This window comes from Danio rerio, chromosome 6 (genome assembly GCF_049306965.1).
Source record: "Danio rerio strain Tuebingen ecotype United States chromosome 6, GRCz12tu, whole genome shotgun sequence".
NCBI lineage: Eukaryota > Metazoa > Chordata > Actinopteri > Cypriniformes > Danionidae > Danio > Danio rerio.
This window is the reverse complement of record NC_133181.1, coordinates 7,278,239-7,299,020: the sequence shown is the minus strand read 5'-3', so window position 1 is coordinate 7,299,020 and position 20,782 is coordinate 7,278,239. Positions and strand designations below refer to the sequence as shown.

Here is a 20,782-nt window from a genome sequence, read left to right as displayed (position 1 = left end):
GGCTGGTCAAGTGCCTTACTACACCGTGCCTTCACAAAACATGCAACGCAAGCTAAACATGTGTTGCAGAAATAGAAACTGTGTCTAAAATCTAAATGTCACGAAAAAAATCGAAAATGTGAAGTGCACGCAAAACATGCGACACAAGCTAAACATGTGTCGCAAACATAGAAACGGTGTCTAAAATAGAAATGTCACAAAAAAATTTGAAAATGTGAAGTGTGCACCAAAACATGCGACACAAGCTAAACATGTGTCGCAAAAATAGAAACAATGTCTAAAATAGAAATGTCATAAAAAAAATCGAAAATGTGAAGTGCACGCAAAACATGCGACACAAGCTAAACATGTGTCGCAAAAATAGAAACGGTGTGTAAAATCTAAATGTCATGAAAAAAAATCGAAAATGTGAAGTGCACGCAAAACATGCGACACAAGCTAAACATGTGTCGCAAAAATAGAAACGGTGTCTAAAATAGAAATATCATAAAGCTAGGGTGCTATGATCGGTCAGGTTGCCTTGTGTGCTCTGACTGGTCAGTTGGACCCTGGGTCCTCTGGTTGGTCAGGTGGCCGTACGTGCGCTGATTAATCTGAAAGCTGATGTGCTTTCTTGATCGACCGGGTGGCTTGGGGTGCTCTGATTGGTCAGGAGGCTGCTGTGTGCACTGGCTGGTCAAGTGCCTTACTACACCGTGCCTTCACAAAACATGCGACGCAAGCTAAACATGTGTTGCAGAAATAGAAACGGTGTTTAAAATCTAAATGTCACAAAAAAATCAAAAATGTGAAGTGCACGCAAAACATGCGACACAAGCTAAACATGTGTCGCAAACATAGAAACGGTGTCTAAAATAGAAATGTCACAAAAAAAATCGAAAATGTGAAGTGTGCACCAAAACATGCGACACAAGCTAAACATGTGTCGCGAAAATAGAAACAATGTCTAAAATAGAAATGTCATAAAAAAAATCGAAAATGTGAAGTGCACGCAAAACATGCGACACAAGCTAAACATGTGTCGCAAAAATAGAAACGGTGTCTAAAATCTAAATGTCATGAAAAAAATCGAAAATGTGAAGTGCACGCAAAACATGCGACACAAGCTAAACATGTGTCGCAAAAATAGAAACGGTGTCTAAAATCTAAATGTCATAAAAAAAATCGAAAATGTGAAGTGCACGCAAAACATGCGACACAAGCTAAACATGTGTCGCAAAAATAGAAACGGTGTCTAAAATAGAAATGTCACGAAAAAAATCAAAAATGTGAAGTGTGCACCAAAACATGGGACACAAGCTAAACATGTGTCGCAAAAATAGAAACGGTGTCTAAAATAGAAATGTCATGAAAAAAATCGAAAATGTGAAGTGCACGCAAAACATGCGACACAAGCTAAACATGTGTCGCAAAAATAGAAACGGTGTCTAAAATAGAAATATCATAAAGCTAGGGTGCTATGATCGGTCAGGTTGCCTTGTGTGCTCTGACTGGTCAGTTGGACCCTGGGTCCTCTGGTTGGTCAGGTGGCCGTACGTGCGCTTATTAATCTGAAAGCTGATGTGCTCTTCATGGGCCGTACGTGCGCTGATTAATCTGAAAGCTGATGTGCTCTCTTGATCGACCGGGTGGCTTGGGGTGCTCTGATTGGTCAGGAGGCTGCTGTGTGCACTGGCTGGTCAAGTGCCTTACTACACCGTGCCTTCACAAAACATGCGACGCAAGCTAAACATGTGTCGCAAAAATAGAAACGTGTCTAAAATAGAAATGTCATAAAAAAAATCGAAAATGTGAAGTGCACGCAAAACATGCGACACAAGCTAAACATGTGTCGCAAAAATAGAAACGGTGTCTAAAATCTAAATGTCATAAAAAAAATCGAAAATGTGAAGTGCACGCAAAACATGCGACACAAGCTAAACATGTGTCGCAGACATAGAAAAGGTGTCTAAAATAGAAATGTCACGAAAAAAATCGAAAATGTGAAGTGCACGCAAAACATGTGACACAAGCTAAACATGTGTCACAAAAATAGAAACGGTGTCTAAAATAGAAATATCACGAAAAAAATCGAAAATGTGAAGTGCACGCAAAACATGTGACACAAGCTAAACATGTGTCACAGACATAGAAACGGTGTCTAAAATAGAAACGTCACGAAAAAATCGAAAATGTGAAGTGCACGCAAAACATGTGACACAAGCTAAACATGTGTCGCAGACATAGAAACGGTGTCTAAAATAGAAATGTCACGAAAAAAATCGAAAATGTGAAGTGCACGCAAAACATGCGACACAAGCTAAACATGTGTCGCAAAAATAGAAACGGTGTCTAAAATAGAAATATCATAAAGTTAGGGTGCTATGATCGGTCAGGTTGCCTTGTGTGCTCTGACTGGTCAGTTGGACCCTGGGTCCTCTGGTTGGTCAGGTGGCCGTACGTGCGCTTATTAATCTGAAAGCTGATGTGCTCTTCATGGGCCGTACGTGCGCTGATTAATCTGAAAGCTGATGTGCTCTCTTGATCGACCGGGTGGCTTGGGGTGCTCTGATTGGTCAGGAGGCTGCTGTGTGCACTGGCTGGTCAAGTGCCTTACTACACCGTGCCTTCACAAAACATGCAACGCAAGCTAAACATGTGTTGCAGAAATAGAAACTGTGTCTAAAATCTAAATGTCACGAAAAAAATCGAAAATGTGAAGTGCACGCAAAACATGCGACACAAGCTAAACATGTGTCGCAAACATAGAAACGGTGTCTAAAATAGAAATGTCACAAAAAAATTTGAAAATGTGAAGTGTGCACCAAATCATGCGACACAAGCTAAACATGTGTCGCAAAAATAGAAACAATGTCTAAAATAGAAATGTCATAAAAAAAATCGAAAATGTGAAGTGCACGCAAAACATGCGACACAAGCTAAACATGTGTCGCAAAAATAGAAACGGTGTGTAAAATCTAAATGTCATGAAAAAAAATCGAAAATGTGAAGTGCACGCAAAACATGCGACACAAGCTAAACATGTGTCGCAAAAATAGAAACGGTGTCTAAAATCTAAATGTCATGAAAAAAATCGAAAATGTGAAGTGCACGCAAAACATGCGACACAAGCTAAACATGTGTCGCAAAAATAGAAACGGTGTTTAAAATAGAAATGTCACGAAAAAAATCAAAAATGTGAAGTGTGCACCAAAACATGCGACACAAGCTAAACATGTGTCGCAAAAATAGAAACGGTGTCTAAAATAGAAATATCATAAAGCTAGGGTGCTATGATCGGTCAGGTTGCCTTGTGTGCTCTGACTGGTCAGTTGGACCCTGGGTCCTCTGGTTGGTCAGGTGGCCGTACGTGCGCTTATTAATCTGAAAGCTGATGTGCTCTTCATGGGCCGTACGTGCGCTGATTAATCTGAAAGCTGATGTGCTCTCTTGATCGACCGGGTGGCTTGGGGTGCTCTGATTGGTCAGGAGGCTGCTGTGTGCACTGGCTGGTCAAGTGCCTTACTACACCGTGCTTTCACAAAACATGCGACGCAAGCTAAACATGTGTCGCAAAAATAGAAACGTGTCTAAAATAGAAATGTCATAAAAAAAATCGAAAATGTGAAGTGCACGCAAAACATGCGACACAAGCTAAACATGTGTCGCAAAAATAGAAACGGTGTCTAAAATCTAAATGTCATAAAAAAAATCGAAAATGTGAAGTGCACGCAAAACATGCGACACAAGCTAAACATGTGTCGCAGACATAGAAAAGGTGTCTAAAATAGAAATGTCACGAAAAAAATCGAAAATGTGAAGTGCACGCAAAACATGTGACACAAGCTAAACATGTGTCGCAGACATAGAAACGGTGTCTAAAATAGAAATGTCACGAAAAAAATCGAAAATGTGAAGTGCACGCAAAACATGCGACACAAGCTAAACATGTGTCGCAAAAATAGAAACGGTGTCTAAAATAGAAATATCATAAAGCTAGGGTGCTATGATCGGTCAGGTTGCCTTGTGTGCTCTGACTGGTCAGTTGGACCCTGGGTCCTCTGGTTGGTCAGGTGGCCGTACGTGCGCTTATTAATCTGAAAGCTGATGTGCTCTTCATGGGCCGTACGTGCGCTGATTAATCTGAAAGCTGATGTGCTCTCTTGATCGACCGGGTGGCTTGGGGTGCTCTGATTGGTCAGGAGGCTGCTGTGTGCACTGGCTGGTCAAGTGCCTTACTACACCGTGCCTTCACAAAACATGCAACGCAAGCTAAACATGTGTTGCAGAAATAGAAACGGTGTCTAAAATCTAAATGTCACGAAAAAAATCGAAAATGTGAAGTGCACGCAAAACATGCGACACAAGCTAAACATGTGTCGCAAACATAGAAACGGTGTCTAAAATAGAAATGTCACAAAAAAATTAGAAAATGTGAAGTGTGCACCAAAACATGCGACACAAGCTAAACATGTGTCGCAAAAATAGAAACGATGTCTAAAATAGAAATGTCATAAAAAAAATCGAAAATGTGAAGTGCACGCAAAACATGCGACACAAGCTAAACATGTGTCGCAAAAATAGAAACGGTGTCTAAAATCTAAATGTCATGAAAAAAATCAAAAATGTGAAGTGCACGCAAAACATGCGACACAAGCTAAACATGTGTCGCAAAAATAGAAACGGTGTCTAAAATAGAAATATCATAAAGCTAGGGTGCTATGATCGGTCAGGTTGCCTTGTGTGCTCTGACTGGTCAGTTGGACCCTGGGTCCTCTGGTTGGTCAGGTGGCCGTACGTGCGCTTATTAATCTGAAAGCTGATGTGCTCTTCATGGGCCGTACGTGCGCTGATTAATCTGAAAGCTGATGTGCTCTCTTGATCGACCGGGTGGCTTGGGGTGCTCTGATTGGTCAGGAGGCTGCTGTGTGCACTGGCTGGTCAAGTGCCTTACTACACCGTGCCTTCACAAAACATGCGACGCAAGCTAAACATGTGTCGCAAAAATAGAAACGTGTCTAAAATAGAAATGTCATTAAAAAAATCGAAAATGTGAAGTGCACGCAAAACATGCGACACAAGCTAAACATGTGTCGCAAAAATAGAAACGGTGTCTAAAATCTAAATGTCATAAAAAAAATCGAAAATGTGAAGTGCACGCAAAACATGCGACACAAGCTAAACATGTGTCGCAAAAATAGAAACGGTGTCTAAAATAGAAATGTCACGAAAAAAATCAAAAATGTGAAGTGTGCACCAAAACATGCGACACAAGCTAAACATGTGTCGCAAAAATAGAAACCATGTCTAAAATAGAAATGTCATAAAAAAAATCGAAAATGTGAAGTGCACGCAAAACATGCGACACAAGCTAAACATGTGTCGCAAAAATAGAAACGGTGTCTAAAATCTAAATGTCATGAAAAAAATCGAAAATGTGAAGTGCACGCAAAACATGCGACACAAGCTAAACATGTGTCGCAAAAATAGAAACGGTGTCTAAAATAGAAATGTCACGAAAAAAATCAAAAATGTGAAGTGTGCACCAAAACATGGGACACAAGCTAAACGTGTCGCAAAAATAGAAACGGTGTCTAAAATAGAAATGTCATGAAAAAAATCGAAAATGTGAAGTGCACGCAAAACATGCGACACAAGCTAAACATGTGTCGCAAAAATAGAAACGGTGTCTAAAATAGAAATATCATAAAGCTAGGGTGCTATGATCGGTCAGGTTGCCTTGTGTGCTCTGACTGGTCAGTTGGACCCTGGGTCCTCTGGTTGGTCAGGTGGCCGTACGTGCGCTTATTAATCTGAAAGCTGATGTGCTCTTCATGGGCCGTACGTGCGCTGATTAATCTGAAAGCTGATGTGCTCTCTTGATCGACCGGGTGGCTTGGGGTGCTCTGATTGGTCAGGAGGCTGCTGTGTGCACTGGCTGGTCAAGTGCCTTACTACACCGTGCCTTCACAAAACATGCAACGCAAGCTAAACATGTGTTGCAGAAATAGAAACGGTGTCTAAAATCTAAATGTCACGAAAAAAATCGAAAATGTGAAGTGCACGCAAAACATGCGACACAAGCTAAACATGTGTCGCAAACATAGAAACGGTGTCTAAAATAGAAATGTCACAAAAAAAATCGAAAATGTGAAGTGTGCACCAAAACATGCGACACAAGCTAAACATGTGTCGCAAAAATAGAAACGGTGTCTAAAATCTAAATGTCATGAAAAAAATCGAAAATGTGAAGTGCACGCAAAACATGCGACACAAGCTAAACATGTGTCGCAAAAATAGAAACGGTGTCTAAAATAGAAATGTCACGAAAAAAATCAAAAATGTGAAGTGTGCACCAAAACATGCGACACAAGCTAAACATGTGTCGCAAAAATAGAAACGGTGTCTAAAATAGAAATATCATAAAGCTAGGGTGCTATGATCGGTCAGGTTGCCTTGTGTGCTCTGACTGGTCAGTTGGACCCTGGGTCCTCTGGTTGGTCAGGTGGCCGTACGTGCGCTTATTAATCTGAAAGCTGATGTGCTCTTCATGGGCCGTACGTGCGCTGATTAATCTGAAAGCTGATGTGCTCTCTTGATCGACCGGGTGGCTTGGGGTGCTCTGATTGGTCAGGAGGCTGCTGTGTGCACTGGCTGGTCAAGTGCCTTACTACACCGTGCTTTCACAAAACATGCGACGCAAGCTAAACATGTGTCGCAAAAATAGAAACGTGTCTAAAATAGAAATGTCATAAAAAAAATCGAAAATGTGAAGTGCACGCAAAACATGCGACACAAGCTAAACATGTGTCGCAAAAATAGAAACGGTGTCTAAAATCTAAATGTCATAAAAAAAATCGAAAATGTGAAGTGCACGCAAAACATGCGACACAAGCTAAACATGTGTCGCAGACATAGAAAAGGTGTCTAAAATAGAAATGTCACGAAAAAAATCGAAAATGTGAAGTGCACGCAAAACATGTGACACAAGCTAAACATGTGTCGCAGACATAGAAACGGTGTCTAAAATAGAAATGTCACGAAAAAAATCGAAAATGTGAAGTGCACGCAAAACATGCGACACAAGCTAAACATGTGTCGCAAAAATAGAAACGGTGTCTAAAATAGAAATATCATAAAGCTAGGGTGCTATGATCGGTCAGGTTGCCTTGTGTGCTCTGACTGGTCAGTTGGACCCTGGGTCCTCTGGTTGGTCAGGTGGCCGTACGTGCGCTTATTAATCTGAAAGCTGATGTGCTCTTCATGGGCCGTACGTGCGCTGATTAATCTGAAAGCTGATGTGCTCTCTTGATCGACCGCGTGGCTTGGGGTGCTCTGATTGGTCAGGAGGCTGCTGTGTGCACTGGCTGGTCAAGTGCCTTACTACACCGTGCCTTCACAAAACATGCAACGCAAGCTAAACATGTGTTGCAGAAATAGAAACGGTGTCTAAAATCTAAATGTCACGAAAAAAATCGAAAATGTGAAGTGCACGCAAAACATGCGACACAAGCTAAACATGTGTCGCAAACATAGAAACGGTGTCTAAAATAGAAATGTCACAAAAAAATTCGAAAATGTGAAGTGTGCACCAAAACATGCGACACAAGCTAAACATGTGTCGCAAAAATAGAAACGATGTCTAAAATAGAAATGTCATAAAAAAAATCGAAAATGTGAAGTGCACGCAAAACATGCGACACAAGCTAAACATGTGTCGCAAAAATAGAAACGGTGTCTAAAATCTAAATGTCATGAAAAAAATCGAAAATGTGAAGTGCACGCAAAACATGCGACACAAGCTAAACATGTGTCGCAAAAATAGAAACGGTGTCTAAAATAGAAATGTCACGAAAAAAATAAAAAATGTGAAGTGTGCACCAAAACATGGGACACAAGCTAAACATGTGTCGCAAAAATAGAAACGGTGTCTAAAATAGAAATGTCATGAAAAAAATCGAAAATGTGAAGTGCACGCAAAACATGCGACACAAGCTAAACATGTGTCGCAAAAATAGAAACGGTGTCTAAAATAGAAATATCATAAAGCTAGGGTGCTATGATCGGTCAGGTTGCCTTGTGTGCTCTGACTGGTCAGTTGGACCCTGGGTCCTCTGGTTGGTCAGGTGGCCGTACGTGCGCTTATTAATCTGAAAGCTGATGTGCTCTTCATGGGCCGTACGTGCGCTGATTAATCTGAAAGCTGATGTGCTCTCTTGATCGACCGGGTGGCTTGGGGTGCTCAGATTGGTCAGGAGGCTGCTGTGTGCACTGGCTGGTCAAGTGCCTTACTACACCGTGCCTTCACAAAACATGCGACGCAAGCTAAACATGTGTCGCAAAAATAGAAACGTGTCTAAAATAGAAATGTCATTAAAAAAATCGAAAATGTGAAGTGCACGCAAAACATGCGACACAAGCTAAACATGTGTCGCAAAAATAGAAACGGTGTCTAAAATCTAAATGTCATAAAAAAATTCAAAAATGTGAAGTGCACGCAAAACATGCGACACAAGCTAAACATGTGTCGCAGACATAGAAAAGGTGTCTAAAATAGAAATGTCACGAAAAAAATCGAAAATGTGAAGTGCACGCAAAACATTCGACACAAGCTAAACATGTGTCACAAAAATAGAAACGGTGTCTAAAATAGAAATGTCACGAAAAAAATCGAAAATGTGAAGTGCACGCAAAACATGTGACACAAGCTAAACATGTGTCACAGACATAGTAACGGTGTCTAAAATAGAAACGTCACGAAAAAATCGAAAATGTGAAGTGCACGCAAAACATGCGACACAAGCTAAACATGTGTCGCAAAAATAGAAACGGTGTCTAAAATAGAAATATCATAAAGCTAGGGTGCTATGATCGGTCAGGTTGCCTTGTGTGCTCTGACTGGTCAGTTGGACCCTGGGTCCTCTGGTTGGTCAGGTGGCCGTACGTGCGCTTATTAATCTGAAAGCTGATGTGCTCTTCATGGGCCGTACGTGCGCTGATTAATCTGAAAGCTGATGTGCTCTCTTGATCGACCGGGTGGCTTGGGGTGCTCTGATTGGTCAGGAGGCTGCTGTGTGCACTGGCTGGTCAAGTGCCTTACTACACCGTGCCTTCACAAAACATGCGACGCAAGCTAAACATGTGTCGCAAAAATAGAAACGTGTCTAAAATAGAAATGTCATAAAAAAAATCGAAAATGTGAAGTGCACGCAAAACATGCGACACAAGCTAAACATGTGTCGCAAAAATAGAAACGGTGTCTAAAATCTAAATGTCATAAAAAAAATCGAAAATGTGAAGTGCACGCAAAACATGCGACACAAGCTAAACATGTGTCGCAGACATAGAAAAGGTGTCTAAAATAGAAATGTCACGAAAAAAATCGAAAATGTGAAGTGCACGCAAAACATGTGACACAAGCTAAACATGTGTCACAAAAATAGAAACGGTGTCTAAAATAGAAATATCACGAAAAAAATCGAAAATGTGAAGTGCACGCAAAACATGTGACACAAGCTAAACATGTGTCACAGACATAGAAACGGTGTCTAAAATAGAAACGTCACGAAAAAATCGAAAATGTGAAGTGCACGCAAAACATGTGACACAAGCTAAACATGTGTCGCAGACATAGAAACGGTGTCTAAAATAGAAATGTCACGAAAAAAATCGAAAATGTGAAGTGCACGCAAAACATGCGACACAAGCTAAACATGTGTCGCAAAAATAGAAACGGTGTCTAAAATAGAAATATCATAAAGTTAGGGTGCTATGATCGGTCAGGTTGCCTTGTGTGCTCTGACTGGTCAGTTGGACCCTGGGTCCTCTGGTTGGTCAGGTGGCCGTACGTGCGCTTATTAATCTGAAAGCTGATGTGCTCTTCATGGGCCGTACGTGCGCTGATTAATCTGAAAGCTGATGTGCTCTCTTGATCGACCGGGTGGCTTGGGGTGCTCTGATTGGTCAGGAGGCTGCTGTGTGCACTGGCTGGTCAAGTGCCTTACTACACCGTGCCTTCACAAAACATGCAACGCAAGCTAAACATGTGTTGCAGAAATAGAAACTGTGTCTAAAATCTAAATGTCACGAAAAAAATCGAAAATGTGAAGTGCACGCAAAACATGCGACACAAGCTAAACATGTGTCGCAAAAATAGAAACGGTGTCTAAAATAGAAATGTCACAAAAAAATTTGAAAATGTGAAGTGTGCACCAAATCATGCGACACAAGCTAAACATGTGTCGCAAAAATAGAAACAATGTCTAAAATAGAAATGTCATAAAAAAAATCGAAAATGTGAAGTGCACGCAAAACATGCGACACAAGCTAAACATGTGTCGCAAAAATAGAAACGGTGTGTAAAATCTAAATGTCATGAAAAAAAATCAAAAATGTGAAGTGCACGCAAAACATGCGACACAAGCTAAACATGTGTCGCAAAAATAGAAACGGTGTCTAAAATAGAAATATCATAAAGCTAGGGTGCTATGATCGGTCAGGTTGCCTTGTGTGCTCTGACTGGTCAGTTGGACCCTGGGTCCTCTGGTTGGTCAGGTGGCCGTACGTGCGCTTATTAATCTGAAAGCTGATGTGCTCTTCATGGGCCGTACGTGCGCTGATTAATCTGAAAGCTGATGTGCTCTCTTGATCGACCGGGTGGCTTGGGGTGCTCTGATTGGTCAGGAGGCTGCTGTGTGCACTGGCTGGTCAAGTGCCTTACTACACCGTGCCTTCACAAAACATGCGACGCAAGCTAAACATGTGTCGCAAAAATAGAAACGTGTCTAAAATAGAAATGTCATAAAAAAAATCGAAAATGTGAAGTGCACGCAAAACATGCGACACAAGCTAAACATGTGTCGCAAAAATAGAAACGGTGTCTAAAATCTAAATGTCATAAAAAAAATCGAAAATGTGAAGTGCACGCAAAACATGCGACACAAGCTAAACATGTGTCGCAGACATAGAAAAGGTGTCTAAAATAGAAATGTCACGAAAAAAATCGAAAATGTGAAGTGCACGCAAAACATGTGACACAAGCTAAACATGTGTCACAGACATAGAAACGGTGTCTAAAATAGAAACGTCACGAAAAAATCGAAAATGTGAAGTGCACGCAAAACATGTGACACAAGCTAAACATGTGTCGCAAAAATAGAAACGGTGTCTAAAATAGAAATATCATAAAGCTAGGGTGCTATGATCGGTCAGGTTGCCTTGTGTGCTCTGACTGGTCAGTTGGACCCTGGGTCCTCTGGTTGGTCAGGTGGCCGTACGTGCGCTTATTAATCTGAAAGCTGATGTGCTCTTCATGGGCCGTACGTGCGCTGATTAATCTGAAAGCTGATGTGCTCTCTTGATCGACCGGGTGGCTTGGGGTGCTCTGATTGGTCAGGAGGCTGCTGTGTGCACTGGCTGGTCAAGTGCCTTACTACACCGTGCCTTCACAAAACATGCAACGCAAGCTAAACATGTGTTGCAGAAATAGAAACGGTGTCTAAAATCTAAATGTCACGAAAAAAATCGAAATAGTGAAGTGCACGCAAAACATGCGACACAAGCTAAACATGTGTCGCAAACATAGAAACGGTGTCTAAAATAGAAATGTCACAAAAAAATTCGAAAATGTGAAGTGTGCACCAAAACATGCGACACAAGCTAAACATGTGTCGCAAAAATAGAAACGATGTCTAAAATAGAAATGTCATAAAAAAAATCGAAAATGTGAAGTGCACGCAAAACATGCGACACAAGCTAAACATGTGTCGCAAAAATAGAAACGGTGTCTAAAATCTAAATGTCATGAAAAAAATCGAAAATGTGAAGTGCACGCAAAACATGCGACACAAGCTAAACATGTGTCGCAAAAATAGAAACGGTGTCTAAAATAGAAATGTCACGAAAAAAATCAAAAATGTGAAGTGTGCACCAAAACATGGGACACAAGCTAAACATGTGTCGCAAAAATAGAAACGGTGTCTAAAATAGAAATGTCATGAAAAAAATCGAAAATGTGAAGTGCACGCAAAACATGCGACACAAGCTAAACATGTGTCGCAAAAATAGAAACGGTGTCTAAAATAGAAATATCATAAAGCTAGGGTGCTATGATCGGTCAGGTTGCCTTGTGTGCTCTGACTGGTCAGTTGGACCCTGGGTCCTCTGGTTGGTCAGGTGGCCGTACGTGCGCTTATTAATCTGAAAGCTGATGTGCTCTTCATGGGCCGTACGTGCGCTGATTAATCTGAAAGCTGATGTGCTCTCTTGATCGACCGGGTGGCTTGGGGTGCTCTGATTGGTCAGGAGGCTGCTGTGTGCACTGGCTGGTCAAGTGCCTTACTACACCGTGCCTTCACAAAACATGCGACGCAAGCTAAACATGTGTCGCAAAAATAGAAACGTGTCTAAAATAGAAATGTCATTAAAAAAATCGAAAATGTGAAGTGCACGCAAAACATGCGACACAAGCTAAACATGTGTCGCAAAAATAGAAACGGTGTCTAAAATCTAAATGTCATAAAAAAAATCGAAAATGTGAAGTGCACGCAAAACATGCGACACAAGCTAAACATGTGTCGCAGACATAGAAAAGGTGTCTAAAATAGAAATGTCACGAAAAAAATCGAAAATGTGAAGTGCACGCAAAACATTCGACACAAGCTAAACATGTGTCACAAAAATAGAAACGGTGTCTAAAATAGAAATGTCACGAAAAAAATCGAAAATGTGAAGTGCACGCAAAACATGTGACACAAGCTAAACATGTGTCACAGACATAGAAACGGTGTCTAAAATAGAAATGTCACGAAAAAATCGAAAATGTGAAGTGCACGCAAAACATGTGACACAAGCTAAACATGTGTCGTAGACATAGAAACGGTGTCTAAAATAGAAATGTCACGAAAAAAATCGAAAATGTGAAGTGCACGCAAAACATGCGACACAAGCTAAACATGTGTCGCAAAAATAGAAACGGTGTCTAAAATAGAAATATCATAAAGTTAGGGTGCTATGATCGGTCAGGTTGCCTTGTGTGCTCTGACTGGTCAGTTGGACCCTGGGTCCTCTGGTTGGTCAGGTGGCCGTACGTGCGCTTATTAATCTGAAAGCTGATGTGCTCTTCATGGGCCGTACGTGCGCTGATTAATCTGAAAGCTGATGTGCTCTCTTGATCGACCGGGTGGCTTGGGGTGCTCTGATTGGTCAGGAGGCTGCTGTGTGCACTGGCTGGTCAAGTGCCTTACTACACCGTGCCTTCACAAAACATGCAACGCAAGCTAAACATGTGTTGCAGAAATAGAAACTGTGTCTAAAATCTAAATGTCACGAAAAAAATCGAAAATGTGAAGTGCACGCAAAACATGCGACACAAGCTAAACATGTGTCGCAAACATAGAAACGGTGTCTAAAATAGAAATGTCACAAAAAAATTTGAAAATGTGAAGTGTGCACCAAAACATGCGACACAAGCTAAACATGTGTCGCAAAAATAGAAACAATGTCTAAAATAGAAATATCATAAAGCTAGGGTGCTATGATCGGTCAGGTTGCCTTGTGTGCTCTGACTGGTCAGTTGGACCCTGGGTCCTCTGGTTGGTCAGGTGGCCGTACGTGCGCTTATTAATCTGAAAGCTGATGTGCTCTTCATGGGCCGTACGTGCGCTGATTAATCTGAAAGCTGATGTGCTTTCTTGATCGACCGGGTGGCTTGGGGTGCTCTGATTGGTCAGGAGGCTGCTGTGTGCACTGGCTGGTCAAGTGCCTTACTACACCGTGCCTTCACAAAACATGCGACGCAAGCTAAACATGTGTTGCAGAAATAGAAACGGTGTTTAAAATCTAAATGTCACAAAAAAATCAAAAATGTGAAGTGCACGCAAAACATGCGACACAAGCTAAACATGTGTCGCAAACATAGAAACGGTGTCTAAAATAGAAATGTCACAAAAAAATTCGAAAATGTGAAGTGTGCACCAAAACATGCGACACAAGCTAAACATGTGTCGCAAAAATAGAAACGATGTCTAAAATAGAAATGTCATTAAAAAAATCGAAAATGTGAAGTGCACGCAAAACATGCGACACAAGCTAAACATGTGTCGCAAAAATAGAAACGGTGTCTAAAATCTAAATGTCATGAAAAAAATCGAAAATGTGAAGTGCACGCAAAACATGCGACACAAGCTAAACATGTGTCGCAAAAATAGAAACGGTGTCTAAAATCTAAATGTCATAAAAAAAATCGAAAATGTGAAGTGCACGCAAAACATGCGACACAAGCTAAACATGTGTCGCAAAAATAGAAACGGTGTCTAAAATAGAAATGTCACGAAAAAAATCAAAAATGTGAAGTGTGCACCAAAACATGGGACACAAGCTAAACATGTGTCGCAAAAATAGAAACGGTGTCTAAAATAGAAATGTCATGAAAAAAATCGAAAATGTTAAGTGCACGCAAAACATGCGACACAAGCTAAACATGTGTCGCAAAAATAGAAACGGTGTCTAAAATAGAAATATCATAAAGCTAGGGTGCTATGATCGGTCAGGTTGCCTTGTGTGCTCTGACTGGTCAGTTGGACCCTGGGTCCTCTGGTTGGTCAGGTGGCCGTACGTGCGCTTATTAATCTGAAAGCTGATGTGCTCTTCATGGGCCGTACGTGCGCTGATTAATCTGAAAGCTGATGTGCTCTCTTGATCGACCGGGTGGCTTGGGGTGCTCTGATTGGTCAGGAGGCTGCTGTGTGCACTGGCTGGTCAAGTGCCTTACTACACCGTGCCTTCACAAAACATGCGACGCAAGCTAAACATGTGTCGCAAAAATAGAAACGTGTCTAAAATAGAAATGTCATAAAAAAAATCGAAAATGTGAAGTGCACGCAAAACATGCGACACAAGCTAAACATGTGTCGCAAAAATAGAAACGGTGTCTAAAATCTAAATGTCATAAAAAAAATCGAAAATGTGAAGTGCACGCAAAACATGCGACACAAGCTAAACATGTGTCGCAGACATAGAAAAGGTGTCTAAAATAGAAATGTCACGAAAAAAATCGAAAATGTGAAGTGCACGCAAAACATTCGACACAAGCTAAACATGTGTCACAAAAATAGAAACGGTGTCTAAAATAGAAATGTCACGAAAAAAATCGAAAATGTGAAGTGCACGCAAAACATGTGACACAAGCTAAACATGTGTCGCAGACATAGAAACGGTGTCTAAAATAGAAACGTCACGAAAAAAATCGAAAATGTGAAGTGCACGCAAAACATGTGACACAAGCTAAACATGTGTCACACACATAGAAACGGTGTCTAAAATAGAAATGTCACGAAAAAATCGAAAATGTGAAGTGCACGCAAAACATGTGACAAGCTAAACATGTGTCGCAAAAATAGAAACGGTGTGTAAAATCTAAATGTCATGAAAAAAAATCGAAAATGTGAAGTGCACGCAAAACATGCGACACAAGCTAAACATGTGTCGCAAAAATAGAAACGGTGTCTAAAATAGAAATGTCACGAAAAAAATCAAAAATGTGAAGTGTGCACCAAAACATGCGACACAAGCTAAACATGTGTCGCAAAAATAGAAACGGTGTCTAAAATAGAAATATCATAAAGCTAGGGTGCTATGATCGGTCAGGTTGCCTTGTGTGCTCTGACTGGTCAGTTGGACCCTGGGTCCTCTGGTTGGTCAGGTGGCCGTACGTGCGCTTATTAATCTGAAAGCTGATGTGCTCTTCATGGGCCGTACGTGCGCTGATTAATCTGAAAGCTGATGTGCTTTCTTGATCGACCGGGTGGCTTGGGGTGCTCTGATTGGTCAGGAGGCTGCTGTGTGCACTGGCTGGTCAAGTGCCTTACTACACCGTGCCTTCACAAAACATGCAACGCAAGCTAAACATGTGTTGCAGAAATAGAAACGGTGTTTAAAATCTAAATGTCACAAAAAAATCGAAAATGTGAAGTGCACGCAAAACATGCGACACAAGCTAAACATGTGTCGCAAACATAGAAACGGTGTCTAAAATAGAAATGTCACAAAAAAATTCGAAAATGTGAAGTGTGCACCAAAACATGCGACACAAGCTAAACATGTGTCGCAAAAATAGAAACGATGTCTAAAATAGAAATGTCATAAAAAAAATCGAAAATGTGAAGTGCACGCAAAACATGCGACACAAGCTAAACATGTGTCGCAAAAATAGAAACGGTGTCTAAAATCTAAATGTCATGAAAAAAATCGAAAATGTGAAGTGCACGCAAAACATGCGACACAAGCTAAACATGTGTCGCAAAAATAGAAACGGTGTCTAAAATCTAAATGTCATAAAAAAAATCGAAAATGTGAAGTGCACGCAAAACATGCGACACAAGCTAAACATGTGTCGCAAAAATAGAAACGGTGTCTAAAATAGAAATGTCACGAAAAAAATCAAAAATGTGAAGTGTGCACCAAAACATGGGACACAAGCTAAACATGTGTCGCAAAAATAGAAACGGTGTCTAAAATAGAAATGTCATGAAAAAAATCGAAAATGTGAAGTGCACGCAAAACATGCGACACAAGCTAAACATGTGTCGCAAAAATAGAAACGGTGTCTAAAATAGAAATATCATAAAGCTAGGGTGCTATGATCGGTCAGGTTGCCTTGTGTGCTCTGACTGGTCAGTTGGACCCTGGGTCCTCTGGTTGGTCAGGTGGCCGTACGTGCGCTTATTAATCTGAAAGCTGATGTGCTCTTCATGGGCCGTACGTGCGCTGATTAATCTGAAAGCTGATGTGCTCTCTTGATCGACCGGGTGGCTTGGGGTGCTCTGATTGGTCAGGAGGCTGCTGTGTGCACTGGCTGGTCAAGTGCCTTACTACACCGTTCCTTCACAAAACATGCGACGCAAGCTAAACATGTGTCGCAAAAATAGAAACGTGTCTAAAATAGAAATGTCATTAAAAAAATCGAAAATGTGAAGTGCACGCAAAACATGCGACACAAGCTAAACATGTGTCGCAAAAATAGAAACGGTGTCTAAAATCTAAATGTCATAAAAAAAATCGAAAATGTGAAGTGCACGCAAAACATGCGACACAAGCTAAACATGTGTCGCAGACATAGAAAAGGTGTCTAAAATAGAAATGTCACGAAAAAAAACGAAAATGTGAAGTGCACGCAAAACATTCGACACAAGCTAAACATGTGTCACAAAAATAGAAACGGTGTCTAAAATAGAAATGTCACGAAAAAAATCGAAAATGTGAAGTGCACGCAAAACATGTGACACAAGCTAAACATGTGTCACAGACATAGAAACGGTGTCTAAAATAGAAACATCACGAAAAAATCGAAAATGTGAAGTGCACGCAAAACATGTGACACAAGCTAAACAAGTGTCGCAGACATAGAAACGGTGTCTAAAATAGAAATGTCACGAAAAAAATCGAAAATGTGAAGTGCACGCAAAACATGCGACACAAGCTAAACATGTGTCGCAAAAATAGAAACGGTGTCTAAAATAGAAATATCATAAAGTTAGGGTGCTATGATCGGTCAGGTTGCCTTGTGTGCTCTGACTGGTCAGTTGGACCCTGGGTCCTCTGGTTGGTCAGGTGGCCGTACGTGCGCTTATTAATCTGAAAGCTGATGTGCTCTTCATGGGCCGTACGTGCGCTGATTAATCTGAAAGCTGATGTGCTCTCTTGATCGACCGGGTGGCTTGGGGTGCTCTGATTGGTCAGGAGGCTGCTGTGTGCACTGGCTGGTCAAGTGCCTTACTACACCGTGCCTTCACAAAACATGCAACGCAAGCTAAACATGTGTTGCAGAAATAGAAACTGTGTCCAAAATCTAAATGTCACGAAAAAAATCGAAAATGTGAAGTGCACGCAAAACATGCGACACAAGCTAAACATGTGTCGCAAACATAGAAACGGTGTCTAAAATAGAAATGTCACAAAAAAATTTGAAAATGTGAAGTGTGCACCAAAACATGCGACACAAGCTAAACATGTGTCGCAAAAATAGAAACAATGTCTAAAATAGAAATATCATAAAGCTAGGGTGCTATGATCGGTCAGGTTGCCTTGTGTGCTCTGACTGGTCAGTTGGACCCTGGGTCCTCTGGTTGGTCAGGTGGCCGTACGTGCGCTTATTAATCTGAAAGCTGATGTGCTCTTCATGGGCCGTACGTGCGCTGATTAATCTGAAAGCTGATGTGCTTTCTTGATCGACCGGGTGGCTTGGGGTGCTCTGATTGGTCAGGAGGCTGCTGTGTGCACTGGCTGGTCAAGTGCCTTACTACACCGTGCCTTCACAAAACATGCGACGCAAGCTAAACATGTGTTGCAGAAATAGAAACGGTGTTTAAAATCTAAATGTCACAAAAAAATCAAAAATGTGAAGTGCACGCAAAACATGCGACACAAGCTAAACATGTGTCGCAAACATAGAAACGGTGTCTAAAATAGAAATGTCACAAAAAAATTCGAAAATGTGAAGTGTGCACCAAAACATGCGACACAAGCTAAACATGTGTCGCAAAAATAGAAACAATGTCTAAAATAGAAATGTCATTAAAAAAATCGAAAATGTGAAGTGCACGCAAAACATGCGACACAAGCTAAAAATGTGTCGCAAAAATAGAAACGGTGTCTAAAATCTAAATGTCATGAAAAAAATCGAAAATGTGAAGTGCACGCAAAACATGCGACACAAGCTAAACATGTGTCGCAAAAATAGAAACGGTGTCTAAAATCTAAATGTCATAAAAAAAATCGAAAATGTGAAGTGCACGCAAAACATGCGACACAAGCTAAACATGTGTCGCAAAAATAGAAACGGTGTCTAAAATAGAAATGTCACGAAAAAAATCAAAAATGTGAAGTGTGCACCAAAACATGGGACACAAGCTAAACATGTGTCGCAAAAATAGAAACGGTGTCTAAAATAGAAATGTCATGAAAAAAATCGAAAATGTGAAGTGCACGCAAAACATGCGACACAAGCTAAACATGTGTCGCAAAAATAGAAACGGTGTCTAAAATAGAAATATCATAAAGCTAGGGTGCTATGATCGGTCAGGTTGCCTTGTGTGCTCTGACTGGTCAGTTGGACCCTGGGTCCTCTGGTTGGTCAGGTGGCCGTACGTGCGCTTATTAATCTGAAAGCTGATGTGCTCTTCATGGGCCGTACGTGCGCTGATTAATCTGAAAGCTGATGTGCTCTCTTGATCGACCGGGTGGCTTGGGGTGCTCTGATTGGTCAGGAGGCTGCTGTGTGCACTGGCTGGTCAAGTGCCTTACTACACCGTGCCTTCACAAAACATGCGACGCAAGCTAAACATGTGTCGCAAAAATAGAAACGTGTCTAAAATAGAAATGTCATAAAAAAAATCGAAAATGTGAAGTGCACGCAAAACATGCGACACAAGCTAAACATGTGTCGCAAAAATAGAAACGGTGTCTAAAATCTAAATGTCATAAAAAAAATCGAAAATGTGAAGTGCACGCAAAACATGCGACACAAGCTAAACATGTGTCGCAGACATAGAAAAGGTGTCTAAAATAGAAATGTCACGAAAAAAATCGAAAATGTGAAGTGCACGCAAAACATTCGACACAAGCTAAACATGTGTCACAAAAATAGAAACGGTGTCTAAAATAGAAATGTCACGAAAAAAATCGAAAATGTGAAGTGCACGCAAAACATGTGACACAAGCTAAACATGTGTCGCAGACATAGAAACGGTGTCTAAAATAGAAACGTCACGAAAAAAATCGAAAATGTGAAGTGCACGCAAAACATGTGACACAAGCTAAACATGTGTCACACACATAGAAACGGTGTCTAAAATCTAAATGTCACGAAAAAAATCGAAAATGTGAAGTGCACGCAAAACATGCGACACAAGCTAAACATGTGTCGCAAACATAGAAACGGTGTCTAAAATAGAAATGTCACAAAAAAAATCGAAAATGTGAAGTGTGCACCAAAACATGCGACACAAGCTAAACATGTGTCGCAAAAATAGAAACGGTGTCTAAAATCTAAATGTCATGAAAAAAATCGAAAATGTGAAGTGCACGCAAAACATGCGACACAAGCTAAACATGTGTCGCAAAAATAGAAACGGTGTCTAAAATAGAAATGTCACGAAAAAAATCAAAAATGTGAAGTGTGCACCAAAACATGCGACACAAGCTAAACATGTGTCGCAAAAATAGAAACGGTGTCTAAAATAGAAATATCATAAAGCTAGGGTGCTATGATCGGTCAGGTTGCCTTGTGTGCTCTGACTGGTCAGTTGGACCCTGGGTCCTCTGGTTGGTCAGGTGGCCGTACGTGCGCTTATTAATCTGAAAGCTGATGTGCTCTTCATGGGCCGTACGTGCGCTGATTAATCTGAAAGCTGATGTGCTCTCTTGATCGACCGGGTGGCTTGGGGTGCTCTGATTGGTCAGGAGGCTGCTGTGTGCACTGGCTGGTCAAGTGCCTTACTACACCGTGCTTTCACAAAACATGCGACGCAAGCTAAACATGTGTCGCAAAAATAGAAACGTGTCTAAAATAGAAATGTCATAAAAAAAATCGAAAATGTGAAGTGCACGCAAAACATGCGACACAAGCTAAACATGTGTCGCAAAAATAGAAACGGTGTCTAAAATCTAAATGTCATAAAAAAAATCGAAAATGTGAAGTGCACGCAAAACATGCGACACAAGCTAAACATGTGTCGCAGACATAGAAAAGGTGTCTAAAATAGAAATGTCACGAAAAAAATCGAAAATGTGAAGTGCACGCAAAACA

The 20,782-nt window shown here is 40.9% G+C and overlaps 2 long non-coding RNA genes across 2 annotated transcripts in view; both read left to right on the top strand.

The window, feature by feature from the left end:
• The window catches only part of LOC110438668 (uncharacterized), a 129,603-nt gene that overhangs the window by 23,853 nt on the left and 84,968 nt on the right, over positions 1-20,782 (top strand). The window lies entirely within an intron of this gene.
• On the top strand, positions 6,064-9,449 carry LOC141386169 (uncharacterized). The gene is made up of 3 exons (XR_012407603.1): positions 6,064-6,806; positions 6,903-8,002; positions 8,524-9,449. It is a non-coding gene; the product is annotated as an uncharacterized lncRNA (long non-coding RNA).